The sequence below is a fragment of the Aristolochia californica genome, unplaced genomic scaffold (assembly GCF_029961685.1).
Source record: "Aristolochia californica isolate CCGP_79_NKW_82.1479 unplaced genomic scaffold, dmAriCali1.0.hap1 SCAF_7, whole genome shotgun sequence".
NCBI lineage: Eukaryota > Viridiplantae > Streptophyta > Magnoliopsida > Piperales > Aristolochiaceae > Aristolochia > Aristolochia californica.
The window spans coordinates 11,028,448-11,047,225 of record NW_027182268.1 but is presented as its reverse complement, the minus strand read 5'-3'; positions in this window follow the sequence as shown (position 1 = coordinate 11,047,225).

Below are 18,778 nucleotides of genomic sequence, written 5' to 3'. Positions count from 1 at the left end.
TAAAAATTCCCCCACCTCCCCTTTAGTTTCCCGACATTTCATTTTAGATGTAGCATTTTTATTAAATCAACACTTGAGTTTTCACTTTTCACCTTATCTCTCGTAAACAAAAAAGATAAGGCAAATAGATCACAACAAAATGAAAATTTTAGAGTTTATGTATGCAAAAAATTTAGAGCAACCACAAATGTAAGCAAATAAAATTTATTCACACACTACAAATGAACACAAAAGTTTAGATATCCAAGTTTGGGAAATTCCACTAGTTCAACCTTGATAGCTTGGAATTTTATAAGAAAGAGATTTCTAGTTGATCCTCCACATGTTTTAAATGTGGATATGCATGCTTGAAACATGATAAAGATGCAGATTACCAACGAATCCAAATCTCATTAAATTCTAGAGTTTGGGTGCGGTGGGATATTTACCCGAGCCAAACCAGCCATTATTTTGCCCATTTACAAAAATGCAGACCTAACAATCATAGATGATTGTAAAGTGATTTATCGGTCAATCATGTGTAACGGGCTATATTTTTGTAAAAAATGACTTACGGATTGGGAGTCAACACTCAACTAAAAGTTCCCCTGCCACCCCCATTGTTTCCTGACCATTACAAAACCTGATATATAAAAATTAGAAAGAGTTTACAATCCCTAAAAGTTACAAAAAATATTTTGGAATAATCTCTCTCTACATTTGTGCATTTCCATTTTAGATGTATACTTTTTCCTTAAATCAAAACTTGACTTTTCACTTTTCCCTTTATCTCTCGAAAACAAAAAAGGTAAGGAAAATAGATCACAACAAAATGAAAATTTTAGATTTTATGTATGAAAAAAATTTAGAACAACAACAAATGTAAGAAATTTATTTACACATTACAAATGACCACAAAAGTTTTGACTTCTGTTTTTGGTAAATTCCACTAGTTCAACCCTGATCGCATGGAATTTTAGAAGAAAGAGATTTCTAGTTGATCCTGCACATGTTTTCAATGTGGAAATGCATGCTTGAAACACGTTAAAGATACAGATGACCTACGGATCCAAAACTCATTAAATTCTCAAGTTTGGGTGCGTTGGGATATTTAGCCGAGCCAAACAAGCCATTATTTTGCCCATTTACAAAAAAGCTAACCTAACAATCATAGATGATTTAAAGTGATTTATCGGTCAATCATGCGTAACGGGCTATATTTTTGTCAGAAAAGACTTCTGGATTGGGAGTCAACATTCAACTAAACTTTTCCCAGCCTCCCCCATTGTTTCCTGACGATTGCAAAACCTGATATATAAAAACTAGAAAGAGTTTACAATCCCAAAAAGTTTCAAACACTTTTTGGAATTATCTCTCTCTACATTTGTGCGTTTCCATTTTAGATGTAAACTTTTTCCTTAAATCAAAACTTGAGTTTTCACTTTTCCCTTTATCTCTCATAAACAAAAAAGATTAGGCAAACAAATCCCAACAAAATGAAAATTTTAGAGTTTATGTATGGAAAAAATTGAGAACAACAACAAAATTTAAGCTAAGAAAATTTATTCACACACCACAAATGAACACAAAAGTTTTGACATCCAAGTTTTGGAAATTCCACTAATTCAACCCTGATAGCTTGGAATTTTATAAGAAAGAGATTTCTAGTTGATCATGCACATGTTTTAAAAGTGGATATGCATGGTTGAAACTTGTTCAAGATGTAGATGACCTACGGATCCAAACCTCATTAAATTCTCAAGTTTGGGTGCGGTGGGATATTGACCCGAGCCAAATAAGCCATTATTTTGCTCATTTACAAAAAAGCTGACCTAAGAATCTTAGATAATTGTAAAGTGATTTATCGGTCAATCATGTGTAACGGGCTATATTTTTTTAACAAATGACTAATGGATTGAGAGTCAATACTCAGCTAAAAATTCCCCCGCCACCCCCTTTGTTTCTTGACGATTGGAAAACCTGATAAATATAAACTAGAAAGAGTTTAAAATCCCTAAAAATTACGGACACTTTTTGGAATTATCTCTCTCTATATTTGTGCATTTCCATTTTAGATGTATACTTTTTCCATAAATCAAAACTTGAGTTTTCACTTTTCCCTTTATCTCTTGTAAACAAAAAAGATAAGGCGAAGAGATCACAACAAAATTAAAATTTTAGAGTTTATGTATGCAAAAAATTTAGACCAACGACAAATGTAAGCAAAGAAAATTTATTAACACAACACAAATGAATACATAAGTTTTGATATCCTTGTTTGGGAAATTCCACTAGTTCAACCCTCATAGCTTGGAATTTATAACAAAGAGATTTCTAGTTGATCTTGCACATGTTTTGAGTATGGAAATGCATGCTTGAAACATCTTAAAGATGCAGATAACCAACGTATCCAATCCTCATTAAATTCTCAAGTTTGGGTGCGGTGGGATATTTACCCGAGCCAAAAAAGCCATTATTTTGCCTATTTACAAAGAAGCTGACCTAACAATCATAGATGATTGTAAAGTGATTTATCGGTCATATCATGCGTAACCGGGTATATTTTTGTAAGAAATGACTTATGGGTTGGGAGTCAACACTCATCTAAAAATTTCCCCGCCTCCCCCTCAAGTCATTTCTTACAAAAATATACCCCGTCACGAATGATTGACTGATAAATTACTTTCCAATCATCTATGATTGTTAGGTCAGCGTTTTTGTAAATGGGCATAATGGCTAGTTTGGCCCGGGTAGATATCCCACCGCACCCATACTTGATAATTTAATGACGTTTGGATCTGTAGGCCATCTGCATCTTTAACATGTTTCAAGCATGCATATCCCCATTTAAAACATGCATAGGATCGACTAGAAATCTCTTTCTTATAAAATTCCAAGCTATCAAGGTTAAACTAGTGGAATTTCCCAAACTTGGATATCAAAACTTTTGTGTTCATTTGTGGTGTGTGAATAAATTTTCTCTGCTTACATTTTTTTTTATTCTAAATTTTTTGCATACATAAACTCTAAAATTTTCATTTTCTTGTGATCTGTTTGCCTTATCTTTTTTGTTTAAGAGAGATAAAGGGTGAAACTCAAGTTTTGATTTAAGGAAAAAGTATAAATCTAAACTGGAAACTCACAAATGTAGAGAGGGATAATTCCAAAAAGTGTCTGTAACTTTTAGGGATTGTAAACTCTTTCTTGTTTTTATATATAAGGTTTTGCAATCGTTGGTAAACAAAGAGGGAGGCAGGGGAATTTTTAGCTGAGTGTTGACTCCCAATCCATAAATCATTTCTTACAAAAATATAGCCCATTACGCATGATTGACCGATAAATCACATTACTATCATCTATGATTGTTAGTTCAGCTTTTTTATAAATGGGCAAAATAATGGCTTGTTTGGCTCCGATAAATATCCCAGTGCACCCAAACTTGAGAATTTAATGAGATTTGGAGCTGTAGGTCATCTACATCTTTAAGATGTTTCAAGCTTGCATATCCACATTTAAAACATGTGTCGGATCGACTAGAAATCTCTTTCTTATAAAATTCTGAGCTATTAGGGTTGAACTAGTGGAATTTCCCAACCTTGGATATCTAAACTTTTGTGTTCATTTGTGGTTTGTGCATAAATTTTCTTTGCTTACATTTGTTGTTGTTCTAAATATTTTGCATTAATAAACTCTAATATTTTCAATTTTTTGTGATCTGTTTACCTTATCTATTTTGTTTACGAGAGATAAAGGGAAAAGTGAAAAATCAAGTTTTAATTTTAGGAAAAAGTATACATCTAAAATGGAAACGCACAAATGTAGAGAGAGATAATTCCAAAAAGTGTCTGTTACTTTTAGGGATTTTAAACTCTTTCTAATTTTTATATATCAGGTTTTCCAATCGTTCGAAAGGAAAGGGGGAGGTGGGGAAATTTTTAGGTGAGTGCGGACTCCTAATCTATAAGTCATTTCTTACAAAATATACCCCGTTAAACATGATTGACCGATAAATCACTTTACAATCATCTATGATTGTTAGGTCAGCATTTTAGTAAATGGGAAAAATATTGACTTGTTTGGGTTGAATAAATATCCCACCGCACCCAAACTTGAGAATTTAATGAGGTTTGGATCCGTTGGTCATCTGCATCTTAAACATGTTTCTAGAATGCTTGTCCACATATAAAACATGTTCCGGATCAACTTGAAACCTCTTTCTTTTAAATTTCCAATTATCAAGGTTGAACTAGTGGAATTTCCCAAACTTGGATAACAAAAATTTTGTGTTCATTTGTGGTGTGTAAATAAATTTTCATTGCTAACATTTGTTGTTTTTCGAAATTTTTTGTATACATAAAATCTAAAATTTTTATTTTGTTGTGATCTCTTTGCCTAATCTTTTTTGTTTACAAGAAATAAAAGGAAAAGTGAAAACTCAAATTTTGATTTAAGGAAAAAGTATACATCTAAAATGGAAACGTACAAATGTAGAGAGAGATAATTCTGAAAAGTGTCTGTTAATTTTAGGGATTGTAAACTATTTCTAATTTTTATATATCAGGTTTGGCAATCGTCTTGGAAACAAAGGGGAAGGTGGGGAAATTTTTAGTTTAGTGTTGATTCCCAATCCATAAGTCATTTCTTACAAAAATATACTGCGTTACATATGAATAACTGATAAAAAATTTTACAATCATCTATGATTCTTAGGTCAGCGTTTTTGTAAATGGGCAAAATAATGGCGAGTTTGGCTCGGGTAAATATCCCACCATAGCCAAACTTGAGAATTTAATGAGGTTTGGATCCGTAGGCCATCTGCATCTTTAACATGTTTAAAGCATGCATATCCGCATTTAAAACATGTGCAGGATCGACTAGAAATCTCTTTCTTATAAAATTCCAAGCTATCAAGGTTAAACTAGTGGAATTTCCCATACTTGGATATCAAAACTTTTGTGTTCATTTGTGGTGTATGAATAAATTTTCTTTGCTTACATTTTTTATTGTTCTAAATTTTTTCCATACATAAACTCTAAACTTTTCATTTTCTTCTGATATGTTTGCCTTATCTTTTTTGTTTAAGAGAGATAAAGGGAAAAGTGAAACTCAAGTTTTGATTTAAGGAAAAAGTATACATCTAAACTGGAAATGCACAAATGTAGAGAGGGATAATTCCAAAAAGTGTCTATAACTTTTAGGGATTGTAAACTCTTTCTAGTTTTTATATATAAGGTTTTACAATCGTCGGTAAACAAAGAGGGAGGCAGGGGAATTTTTAGCTGTGTGTTGACTCCCAATCCATAAGTCATTTCATACAAAAATATAGCCCGTTACACATGATTGACTGATAAATCACATTACTATCATCTATGATTGTTAGGTCAGATTTTTTATAAATGGACGAAATAATGGCTTGTTTGGCTCCGATATATATCCTAGTGGACCCAAACTTGAGAATTTAATGAGGTTTGGAGACGTAGGTCATCTGCATCTTCAACATATTTTAAGCTTACATATCCACATTTAAAACATGTGCCGGATCGACTAGAAATCACTTTCTTATAAATTCCGAGCTATTAGGGTTGAACTAGTGGAATTTCCCAAACTTGGATATCTAAACATTTGTGTTCATTTGTGGTGTGTGCATAAATTTTCTTCGCTTACATTTGTTGTTGTTCTAAATTTTTTGCATACATAAACTCTAAAATTTTCAATTTTTGTGATTTGTTTACCTTATCTTTGTTTACGAGAGATAAAGGGAAAAGTCAAAAATCAAGTTTTTATTTAAGGAAAAAGTATACATCTAAAATGGAAACACACAAATGTAGAGAGAGATAATTCCAAAAAGTGTCTGTTACTTTTAGGGATTGTAAACTCTTTCTAGTTTTTATATATCCCATTTTCCCATTGTCGGAAAACAAAGGGGGAGTCGGGGGAATTTTTAGCTGAGAGTTGACTCCCAATCCCTAAGTCATTTCATACAAAAATATAGCCCGTTACGCATGATTGACCGATAAATCACTTTACAATCATCTATGATTGTTAGGTCAGCTTTTTAGTAAATGGGCAAAATAATGACTTGTTTGGGTCGGGTAAATATTCCACCGCACCCAAACTTGAGAATTTAATGAGGTTTGGATGCGTGGGTCATCTGCATCTTTAACATGTTTCAAGCATGCATATCCACATTTAAAACATGTGCAGGATTAACTTGTAATCTCTTTCTTATAAAATTCCAAGTATCATGGTTGAACTTGCGGAATTTTCTTTCCTTACATTTGTTGTTGTTCTATATTTTTTGCATACAAAAAATCAAAAATTTACATTTTGTTGTCATTTGTTTGTCTTTTCTTTTTTGTTTACGAGAGATAAAAGGAAAAGTGAAAAATTAAGTTTTAATTTAAGGAAAAAAGTATATATCTAAAATGGAAACGCACAAATGTAGAGAGAGATAATTCTAGAAAGTGTCTGTAACTTTTAGGGTCTGTAAACTCTTTCTAGTTTTTAAATATCAGGTATTGCAATCATCGGGAAACAAAGGGGGAGGCGGGGGATTTTTAGCTAAGTGTTGACTCCCAATCCATAAGTCATTTCTTACAAAAATAAAGCCCGTCACGCATGATTGACTGATAAATAACTTTACAATCATCTATGATTGTTAGGTCAGGTTTTTTCTAAAAGGGCAAAATATTGGCTAGTTTTTCTCGAATAAATATCCCACCGCACCCAAACTTGAGAATTTAATGAGGTTTCGATCCGTAGGCCATTTGCATCTTTAAGTTGTTTCAAGCATGCATATCCGCATTTAAAACATGTGTAGGATAGACTAAAAATCTCTTTCTTATAAAATTCCAAGCTATCAGTGTTAATCTAGTGGAATTTCCCAAACTTGGATATCACAACTTTTATGTTCAATTGAGGTGTGTGAATAAATTTTCTTTCCTTACATTTTTTGTTGTTCTATATTTTTTGCATAAACTCTAAAATTTTCATTTTGTTCTGATTTGTTTGGCTTATCTTATTTGTTTATGAGAGATAAAGGGAAAAGTGAAAACTCAAGTTTTGATTTATGGAAAAAGTATACATCTAAAGTGGAAAAGCACAAATGTATAGAGAGATAATTCCAAAAAGTGTCTGTAACTTTTAGGTATTGTAAACTCTTTTTAGTTTTTACATATAAGGTTTTGCAATCGTCGGGACAGAAAGGGGAGGCGGTGTAATTTTTAGCTGAGTGTTGACCGATAAAACACTTTACAATCATCTATGATTGTAAGGTCAACTTTTTTTATAAATGGGCAAAATAATGGCACGTTTGGCTCGGGTAAATTTCCCACTATACCCAAACATGAAAATTTAATGAGGTTTGGATCTGTAGGTCATCTACATCTTTACCATGTTTAGAGCATGCATATCCACACTTAAAACATGTGCATGATCGACTAGAAATCTCTTTCTTATAAAATTCCAAGCATAACGGTTGAACTAGTAGAATTCCCCAAACTTGGATATCAAAAAATTTCTATTCATTTGTGGTGGTGTGTGAATAAATTTTCTTTGCTTACATTTTTTTTCAAAACTTTTTGCATACAAAAAATCTAAAATTTTAATTTTGTTGTAATCTGTTTGCCATATCTTTTTTGTTTATGAGAGATAAAAGGAAAAGTGAAAACTCAAGTTTTGATTTAAGGAAAAATTATACATCTAAAATGGAAACGTACAAATGTAGAGAGAGATAATTCCAAAAGTGTCTATAACTTTTAGGGATAGTAAACTCTTTCTAGTATTTATTTATCAGGTTTTGCAATCGTCGGGAAACAAAGGGGAAGCGGGGGAATTTTTAGCTGAGTGTTGACTCCAAATCCATAAGTAATTTCATACAAAAATATAGCCCGTTACACATGATTGACCTATAAATAACTTTACAATCATCTATGATTGTTAGGTCAGTATTTTTGTAAATGAGCAAAATAATGGCTAGTTTGGCTCGGGTAAATATCCCACCGCACCCAAACTTGAGAATTTAATGAGGTTTGGATCCGTAGGCCATCTGCATCTTTAACATGTTTCAAGCATGAATATCCACATTTAAAACATGTGCTGGATCGACAAAAAATCTCATTCATATAAAATTTCAAGCAATCAGGGTTGAACTACTGGAATTTCCCAAACTTGGATATCAAAACTTTTGTGTTAATTTGTGTTGTGTGAATAAATTTTCTTTGCTTACATTTGTTGTTGTACTAAATTTTTTACATACATAAACTCTAAAATTTTCATTTTGTTATGATATGATTGCCTTATCTTTTTTGTTTTCGAGAGATAAAGGGAAAAGTGAGAACTCAAGTTTTTATTTAAGGAAAAAGTATACATCTAAAATGGAAATGCACAAAAAAACAGAGAGATAATTTGAAAAAAAATTTCTGTAACTTTTAGGGTTTGTAAACTCTTTCTAGTTTTTATATATCAGGTTTTGCAATCGTCGGGAAACAAAGGGGGAGGCGGGGGAATTTTTAGTTGAGTGTTGACTCCAAATCCATAAGTCATTTCTTCCAAAAATATAGCCCGTTACGCATGCTTGACCGATAAATGATTTTAAAATCTTGTATGATTGTTAGGTTAAAATTTTTATAAATGGGCAAAATAATGGAAAATTTGGCTAGGGAAAATATCACACTGCACGCAAACTTGAGATTTTAATGAGTTTTGGATCCGTAGGTCATCTGCATCTTTAACATGTTTCAAGCTTGCATATCCACTTTTAAAACATGTGCAGGATCGAGTAGAAATCTCTTTCTTATAAAATTACAAGCTATTAGGGTTGAACTAGTGGAATTTCCAAAAGTTGAATATCTAAACTTTTGTGTTCAGTTGTGGAGTGTGAATAAATTTTCTTTGCTTACATTTGTTGTAGTTCTAAATTTTTTGCATACATAAACTCTAAAATTTTCATTTTTTTGTGCTCTGTTGCCTTGTCTTTTTTGTTTACAAGAGATAAAAGGAAAAGTGAAAACTCAAGTTTTGATTTATGGAAAAAGTATACATCTAAAGTGGAAAAGCACAAATGTATTGAGAGATAATTCCAAAAAGTGTCTATCACTTTTAGGTATTGTAAACTCTTTTTAGTTTTTATATGTAAGGTTTTGCAATCGTCGGGACACAAAGGGGAGGCGGTGGAATTTTTAGTTGAGTGTTGACTCCCAATCCATAAGTCATTTCTTACAGAAAAATAGCCCATTACGCATGATTGAGCGATAAATCACTTTGCAATCATCTATGATTGTTAGGTTAGCTTGTTTGTAAATGGGCAAAATAATGGCTTGTTTGGCTCGGGTAAATATCCCACCCCACCCAAACTTGAGAATTTAATGAGGTTTGGATCCGTAGGTCATCTGCATCTTTAACATGTGTCAAGCATGCATACCACATTTAAAACATGTGCAGGATCGACTAGAAATCTCTTTCTTATAAAATTCCAAGCATTCATGGTTGAACTAGTTGAATTGCCCAAACTTGGATATCAAAACTTTTGTGTTCATTTTTGATGTGTGAATAAATTTTGTTTGCTAACATTTTTTGTTGTTTTAAATTTTTTGCAGACATAAACTCTAAAATTTTCATTTTGTTGTGATCTGTTTGAATTATCTTTTTTATTTACAAGAGATTAAGTGAAAACTAATAACTCAAGTTTATATTTCTGGAAAAAGTACACATCTAAAATAGAAACACACAACAACAGAGAGAGATAATTCAAAAAAGTGTCTATAACTTTTAGGGATTGTAAACTCTTTCTAGTTTTTATATATAAGGTTTTGCAACCGTCGGGAAACAAAAGGGGAGGCAGGGGAATTTTTAGCTGAGTGTTGACTCCCAATCCATCAGTCATTTCTTACAAAAATATAGTCCATTACACATGATTGACCGATAAATGACATTACTATCATCTATGATTGTTAGGTCAACTTTTTTGTAACTGGACAAAATAATGGCTTGTTTAGCTCGGGTAAATATCCCACCGTACCCAAACTTGAGAATTTAATGAGGCTTGGATCTCTAGTTCATCTGCATCTTTAACATGTTTCAAGCATGCATATCAGTATTTAAAACTTGTGCAGGATCGACTAGAAATCTCTTTCTTATAAAATTCCAAGCTATCTGGTTTGAACAAGTGGAATTTCCCAAACTTGGATATCAAAACTATTGTGTTCATTCGTGGTATGTGAGTAAATTTTCTTCGTTAACATTTGTTGTGTTCTAAATTGTTTGCATACATAAACTCTAAAATTTTGATTTTGTTGTGATCTGTTTGAATTATCTTTTTTATGTACAAGAGATTAAGGGAAAAGTGAAAACTCAAGTTTTTATTTAAAGGAAAAAGTATACATCTAAAATGGAAACGCACAAATGTAGAGAGATAATTCCAAAAAGTGTCTGTAACTTTTAGGGTTTGTAAACTCTTTCTAGTTTTTATATATCAGGTTTTGCAATCGTTGGGTAACAAAGGGGGAGGCAGGGGAATTTTTTGTTGAGTGTTGACTCCCAATCCATAAGTCATTTCTTACAAAAATATAGCCCATTAAGTATGATTGATCGATAAATCACTTTACAATCATCTATGATTGTTAGGTCAGGCATTTTTGTAAATGGGCAAAATAAGGCATTGTTTGGCTCGGGTAATTATCCCACTATACCCAAACTTCAGAATTTAATGATGTTTGGATTCGTAGGTCATCTGCATCTTTAACGTGCTTCAAGCATGCATATCCACATTTAAAACATGTGTAGGATCAATAAGAAATCTCTTTCTTACAAAATTTCAAGCTATCAGGGTTGACTTAGTGGAATTTCCCAAACTTGGATATCAAAACTTTTGTGTTCATATGTGGTAAGTGAATAAATTTTCTTTGCATACATTTTTTGTTGTTCTAAATTTTTTGCAAATATAAACTCTAAAATTTTCATTTTCTTGTGATCTGTTTGCCTTATCTTTTTTGTTTACGAGAGATGAAGGGAAAACTGAAAACTCAAGTTTTGATTTAAGGAAAAAGTATACATGTAAAATGGAAATGCCCAAATATAGAGAGAGATAATTTCAAAAAGTGTCTGTAACTTTTTGGGATTGTAAACTCTTTCTAGTTTTTATATATAAGGTTTTGTAATCTCCGGGAAACAAAGGGGGAGGCGGGGGAATTTTTACCTGAGTGTTGACTCCCAATCCATCAGTCATTTCTTACATAAATATAGCCCATAACGCATGATTTACCGATAAATCACTTTACAATCATTTGTGATTGTTAGGTCAGCATTTTTGTAAATGGGCAAAATAATGGCTTGTCTGTCTTGGGTAAATATCCCACCGCACCCAAACTTGAGAATTTAATGTGGTTTGGTTCTGTTGGTCATCTGTATCTTTAACATGTTTCAAACATACATATCCACATTTAATACATGTGCAGGAACGACCAGAAATCTCCTTCTTATAAAATTCCAAGCAATCAGGGTTGAACTAGTGGAATTTCCCAAACTTGGATATAAAATTTTTTGTGTTATTTGATGGTGTGTGAATAAATTTTCTTTGCTTATATTTGTTGTTGTTCTAAATTTTTTGCATTAATAAACTCATTAATTTTCATTTTGTTGTAATCTTTTTGGCTTATCTTTTTTGTTTACGAGAGATATAGGGAAAAGTGAAAACTCAAGTTTTGATTTAAGGAAAAAATATACATCTAAAATGGAAATGCACAAATGTAGAGAAAGATAATTCTAAAAAGTGTCTATAACTGTTTAGGATTGTAAACTCTTTCTAGTTTTTATATATCAGGTTTTGCATCGTCGGGAAACAAAGGGGGAGGCGAGGGAATTTTTAGCAGAGTTTTGACTCCCAATGCATAAGTCATTTCTTACAAAACTATAGCCCATTACGCATGATTGATCGTTAAATCACATCAAAATCATCTATGATCGTTAGGTCAGCTTTTTTGTAAATGGGAAAAATAATGGCTTATTTGGTTGGGTAATTATCCCACCGCACCCACACTTGAGAATTTAATGAGGTTTGGATTCGTTGGTTATCTGCATCTTTAACGTGTTTCAAGCATGCATATAAACATTTAAAACATGTGAAGGATCAACTAGAAATCTCTTTCTTATAAAATTCCTAGCTATCTGGGTTGAACTAGTGGAATTTCGCAAACTTGGATATCAAAAATTTTGTGTTCATTTGTGGTGTGTGAATAAATTTTCTTTGCTAACATTTGTTGTTGTTCTAAATTTTTTGCATAAATAAACTCTAAAATTTTCTTTTTGCTATGATCTATTTGCCTTATCTTTTTTGTTTACGAAAGATAAAGGGAAAAGTGAAACTCAAGTTTTGATTTAAAGAAAAAGTATATATCTCAAATGGAAATGCACAAATGTTGAGAGAGAAAGTGTCTGTAACTTTTATGGATTGTAAACGCTTTCTAGTTTTTGTATGTAAGATTTTGCAATCGTTGAGAAACAAAGGGGGAGGCGAGGGAATTTTTAGCAGAGTGTTGACTCCAAATCCATAAGTCATTTCTTACAAAAAAATAGCTCGTTACACGTTATTGACTGATAAATAACTTTACAATCATCTTTGAACAAATTTTTTTGTAAATGGGCAAAATAATGGCTTGTTTGGCTCGGATAAATATCCCACCGCACCCAAACTTGAGAATTAAATGAGTGTTGACTCCCAATCCATCAGTCATTTCTTTCAAAAATATAGCCAGTAACACATGATTTACTGATAAATCACGTTACAATGATCTGTGATTGTTAGGTCAGCATTTTTGTAAATGGGCAAAATAATTGCTTGTTTGGCTCGGGTCAATATCCCACCTCACCCAAACTTGAAAATTTAATCTGGTTTGGATCCGTAGGTCATCTGCATCTTTAACATTGTTCAAGCATGCAAATCCACATGTAAAGCATGTGCAGGTTCGACTAGAAATCTCTTTCTTATAAAATTCCAAACTATCATAATTGAACTAGTGGAATTTCCCAAATTTTGAAATAAAAACTTTTGTGTTCATTTGTGTTGTGTGAATAAATTTTCTTCACTTACATTTGTTGTTGTTCAAAATTTTTTGCATGCATAAACTTTAAAATTTTGATTTTGTTGTGATCTATTTGCCATATCTTTTTTGTTTAGGAGAGATAAAGGGAAAAGTGAAAACTCAAGTTTTGATTTAAGGAAAAAGTATACATTTAAAATGGAAACGCACAAATGTAGAAGGTGATAATTCCAAAAAGTGTCTATAACTTTTAGTGATAGTAAACTCTTTCTAGTTTTTATATATCAGGTTTTGCAATCGTATGGAAACAAAGGGTGAGGCAGGGGATTTTTAGCTGAGTGTTGACTCCCAATCCATAAGCCATTTCTTAAAAAATTATAGCCCATTTCGTATAATTGACCAATAAATGACTTTACAATCATATATGATTGTTGGGTCAACTTTTTTGTAAATAGAAAAAATAATGGCTTGTTTGGATCGGGTAAATATCCCACCCCACCCAAACTTGAGAATTTAATGAGGTTTGGATCCGTAGGTCATCTGCATCTTTAACATGTTTCAAGCATGCATATCCACACTTAAAACATGAGCAATACCAACTAGAAATCTCATTCTTAAAAAATTCCAAGCTATCAGGGTTGAACTAGTAGAATTTCCCAAACTTGGATATCAAAACTTTTGTGTTCATTTGTGGTGTGTGAATAAATTTTCTTTGCTTACATTTGTTGTTTTTCTAATTTTTTTGCATACTTAAACTCTAAAATTTTCATATTGTTATGATCTGTTTGCCTTATCTTTTTTGTTTACAAGAGATAAAAGGAATTATGAAAACTAAAGATTTGATTTAAGGAAAAAGTATACATAAAAAATGTAAACGCACAAATGTAGAGAGAGATAATTCTAAAAAGTGTCTGTAACTTTTAGGGATTGTAAACTCTTTCTAGTTTTTATATATCAGGTTTTGCAATCGTTAGGAAACAAAGGGGGAGGCGGGGGAATTTTTAGCTAAGTGTTGACTCCCTATCCATAAGTCATTTCTTACAAAACTATAGCCCGTTACACATGATTGACCGATAAATTACTTTACAATCATCTATGATCGTTAGGTAAGCTTTTTTGTAAATGGAAAAAATAATGGCTTTTTTGGATCGGGTAAATATACCACCACACCCAAACTTGAGAATTTAATGAGGTTTGGATCCGTAGATCATCTACATCTTTAACATGTTTCAAGCTTGCATATCCACATTTAAAACAAGCGCAGGAGCAACTAGAAATCTCTTTCTCATAAAATTCAAAGCTATTAGGGTTGAACTTGTGGAATATTGCAAACTTGGATATCAAAACTTTTGTGTTCATTTGTGGTGTGTGAATAAATTTTCTTTGCTTACATTTTTTGTTGTCCTAAATGTTTTGTATACATAAACTCTAAAATTTTCATTTTGTTGTGATCTATTTGCTTTACGTTTTTTATTTACGAGAGATAATGGGAAGAGTGAAAACTCATGTTTTGATTTAAGGAAAAAGTATACATAATAAATGGAAATGCACAATTGTAGAGAGAGATAATTCCAAAAGGTGTCTATAACTTTTAGGGATTGTAAACTCTTTTAAGTTTTTATATATCAGGTTTTACAATCGTCTGGAAACAAAGAGTGATGAGGGGGAATTTTTTACTGAGTGTTGACTCCCAATCTATAAGTTATTTCTTTAAAAAATATAGCCCGTTACGCATGATTGACTGATAAATCACTTTACAATCATCCATGATTGTTAGGTCAGCTTTTTTGTAAGTGGGAAAAATAATGGCTTGTTTGGCTCGGGTAAATATCCCACTGCACCCAAACTTGAGAATTTAATGAGGTTTGGATCCGTAGGTCATTTGCATTTTTAACATGTTTCTAGCATGCATATCTACATTTAAAACATGTGGAGGATCAACTAGAAATCTCTTTCTTCTAAAATTCCAAGCTATATGGGTTGAACAAGTGGAATTTCCCAAACTTGGATATTGGAACTTTTGTGTTCATTTGTGGTGTGTGAATAAATTTTCTTTACTTACATTTGTTGTTGTTCTTAATTTTTTGCATACATAAACTTTAAACTTTTGATTTTGTTGTGATCTGTTTGTCTTATCTTTTTTGTTTACGAGAGATAAAGAGAAAAGTGAAGACTCAAGTTTTTGATATACGGAAAAAGTATACATCTAAAATGGAAACGCACAAATGTAGAGAGAGATAATTCCAAAAAGTGCCTGTAACTTTTAGAGATGGTAAACTCTATCTAGATTTTATATACTAGGTATTGCAATCGTTGGGAAACAAAGGGGGAGCAGGGGAATTTTTAGCTGAGTGTTGACAACCAATCCATAAGTCATTTCATAAAAAAAATAGTCCGTTACGCATGATTGAACAACAAATCAGTTTACAATCATCTATGATTGTAAGGTCAGCTTTTTTATAAAAGGGTAAAATAATGACTTGTTTGGCTCAGGTAAATATCCCACAACACCCAAACTTGAGAATTTAATGAGGCTTAGATCAGTAGGTCATCTGCATTTTTAACATGTTTCAAGTATGCATATCCACATTTAAAACATGTGCAGGATCGACTAGAAACCTCTTTATTATAAAATTCCAAGCTATCATGATTGAACTAGTGGAATTTCCAAAACTTGGATATCAAAACTTTTGTGTTCATTTGTGGTGTGTGAATAAATTTTCCTTGCTCACATTTGTTGTTGTTCTAAATTTTTTGCATACATAAACCCTAAAATTTTCATTTTGTTGAGATCTGTTTGCCTTATCTTTTTTGTTTACGAGAGATAAAGGGAAAAAAGTGAAAACTCAATTTTTGATTTAAGGAAAAATTATACATCTAAAATGGAAATGCACAAATGTAGAGAGAGATAATTCCAAAAGTTCCTGTAACTTTTGGGGATTGTAAACTCTTTCTAGTTTTTATATATCAGGTTTTGCAATCGTCGGGAAATAAAGGAGGAGGCGGGGGAATTTTTAGCAGAGTGTTGACTCCCAATCCATAAGTCATTTCTTATAGAAATATAGCCCGTTACGCATGATTGACCGATAAATCAATTTACTATCATCTATGATTGTTAGGTCAACTTTTTTGTAAATGGGCAAAATAATGGCTTATTTGGGTCAGGTAATTATCTCATCGCCCCCAAACTTGAGAATTTAATGAGGTTTGTATCCATAGCTCAACACCAACTTTAACATGTTTCAAGCATGCGTATCCACTAAAACTTGTACAAGATTAACTAGAAATCTCTTTCTTATAAAATTCAAGCTATCAGGGTTGTACTAGTGGAATTTCCCAAACTTGGATATCAAATCTTTTTTGTTCATTTGTGGTGTGTCAATAAATTTTCTCTGCTTACATTTGTTGTTGTTCTAAATTTTTTTCATACATAAACTCTAAAATTTTCTTTTTGTTGTGAAGTATTTGCCTTATCTTTTTTTTTTTACGAGAGATAAAGGGAATGAGAACTCAAGTCTTGATTTAAGGAAAAAGTATACATCTAAAATGGAAATGTACAAATGTAGAGAGAGATAATTCCAAAAAATGTATGTAACTTTTAGGGATTGTAAACTCTTTCTAGTTTTTATATATTAGGTTTTGCAATCGGCAGGAAACAAAGGGGGAGGCAGGGGAATTTTTAGCTGAGTGTTGACTCCCAATCCAGAAGTTATTTCTTAAAAAAATATAGCCCGTTATGCATGATTTAACGATAAATCACTTTACAATCATCTGTGATTATTAGGTCAGCTTTTTTGTAAATGGGCAAAATAATGGCTTGTTTCGCTCGGGTAAATATCTCACTGCACCCAAACTTGAGAATTTAGTGAGGTTTGGATCCGTAGGTTATCTACATCTTTAACATGTTTCAAGCATGCATATCCACATTTAAAACATGACCATGTTCGACTAGAAATCTCTTTAATATAAAATTCCAAGCTATCTGGGTTGAACTAGTCGAATTTACCAAACTTGGATTTTGAAACTTTTGTGTTCATTTGTGGTGTGTGAATAAATTTTCTTTGCTTACATTTGTTGTTATTCTAAATTTTTTGCATACATAAACTCTAAAATTTTCATTTTGTTGCGATCTATTTGCCTTATCATTTTTGTTTATGAGAGATAAAGGGAAAAGTGAAAACTCAAGTTTTTATTTAAGGAAAAAGTCTACATCTATAATGGAAACGCACAAATGTCCAGAGAGATAATTCAAAAAAGTGTTTGGAACTTTTAGGGATTGTAAACTCTTTCTAGTTTTTTGTATATCTGGTTTTGCAATCGTCGAGAAACAAAGGGGGAGGTGGGGAATTTTTAGCTGAGTGTAGACTCCCAATCAATAAGCCATTTCTTACAAAAATATAGCCTGTTACGCATGATTGAATGATAAATCACTTTAAAATCATCTATGATTGTTAGGTCAGTTTTTTTGTAAATGGGCAAAATAATGGCTTGTATGGCTCGGGTAAATATCCCACCGCACCCAAACTTGAGAATTTAATGAGGTTTGGATCCGCATGTCATCTGCATCATTAACATGTTTCAAGCATGCATATCCATATTTAAAACATGTGCTAGACCAACTACAAATGTCTTTCTTATAGAAATCCAAGCAGTCTGGGTTGAACTAGTGGAATTTCCCAAACTTGGGTATCAAAATTTTTGTGGTCATTTGTGGTGTGTGAATAAATTTTATGTGCTTGTGTTAGTTGTTTTTCTAATTTTTTTGCCTACATAAACTCTAAAATTTTCTTTTTGTTGTGATCTGTTTGCCTTATCTTTTTTTGTTTACGAGAGATAATGGAAAAGTGAAAACTCACGTTTTTATTTATGGAAAAAGTATTGATCTAAAATGGAAATGCACAAATGCAGATAGAGATAATTCCAATAAGTGTCTGTAACTTTTAGGGATTGTAAACTCTTTCTAGTTTTTTTATATCACGTTTTGCAATCATCGGGAAAAAAAAAGGGTGGAAGGGGAATTTTTAGCTATGTGTTGACTCCCAATCCATAAGTCATTTCTTACAAAACTATAGCCCATTGTGCATGATTGACCTATAAATCACTTAAAAATCATCTATCATTTTCGGTCAGGTTTTCTAAATGGGCAAAATAATAGCTTGTTTGGGTATGGTAAATATCCCTCCACACCAGAACTTGAGAATATCATGTGGTTTCGATCCATATGTCATCTACATCTTTAACATGTTTCAAACATGCATATCCACATTTAAAACATGTGCAGGATGGACTAGAAATCTCTTTCTTATAAAATTCCAAGCTATCAGGTTTAAACTAGAGGAATTTCCCAAATTCTGATATCAAAAGTTTTGTGTTCATTTGTGGTGTGTGAATAAATTTTCTTTTCTAACATTTGTTGTTGTTCTAAATTTTTTGCATACATAAACTCTAAAATTTTCATTTTGTTGTGATTTGTTTGCCTTACCTTTTTTGTTTACGAGAGATAAAGGGAAAAGTGAAAACACAAGTTTTGATTTATGGAAAAAGTATAGATCTAAAATTTAAACACACAAATGTAGAGAGAGATAATTCCAAAAAGTGTCTCTAACTTTTAGGGATTGTGAACTCTTTCTAGTTTTAATATATCAGGTTTAGCAATCGTTGAAAAACTAAGGGGGAGGTGGGGGAATTTTTAGCTGAGTGTTGACTCCCAATGGTTAAGTCATTACTTCAAAAAATAAAGCCCGTTACACATGATTGACCGATAA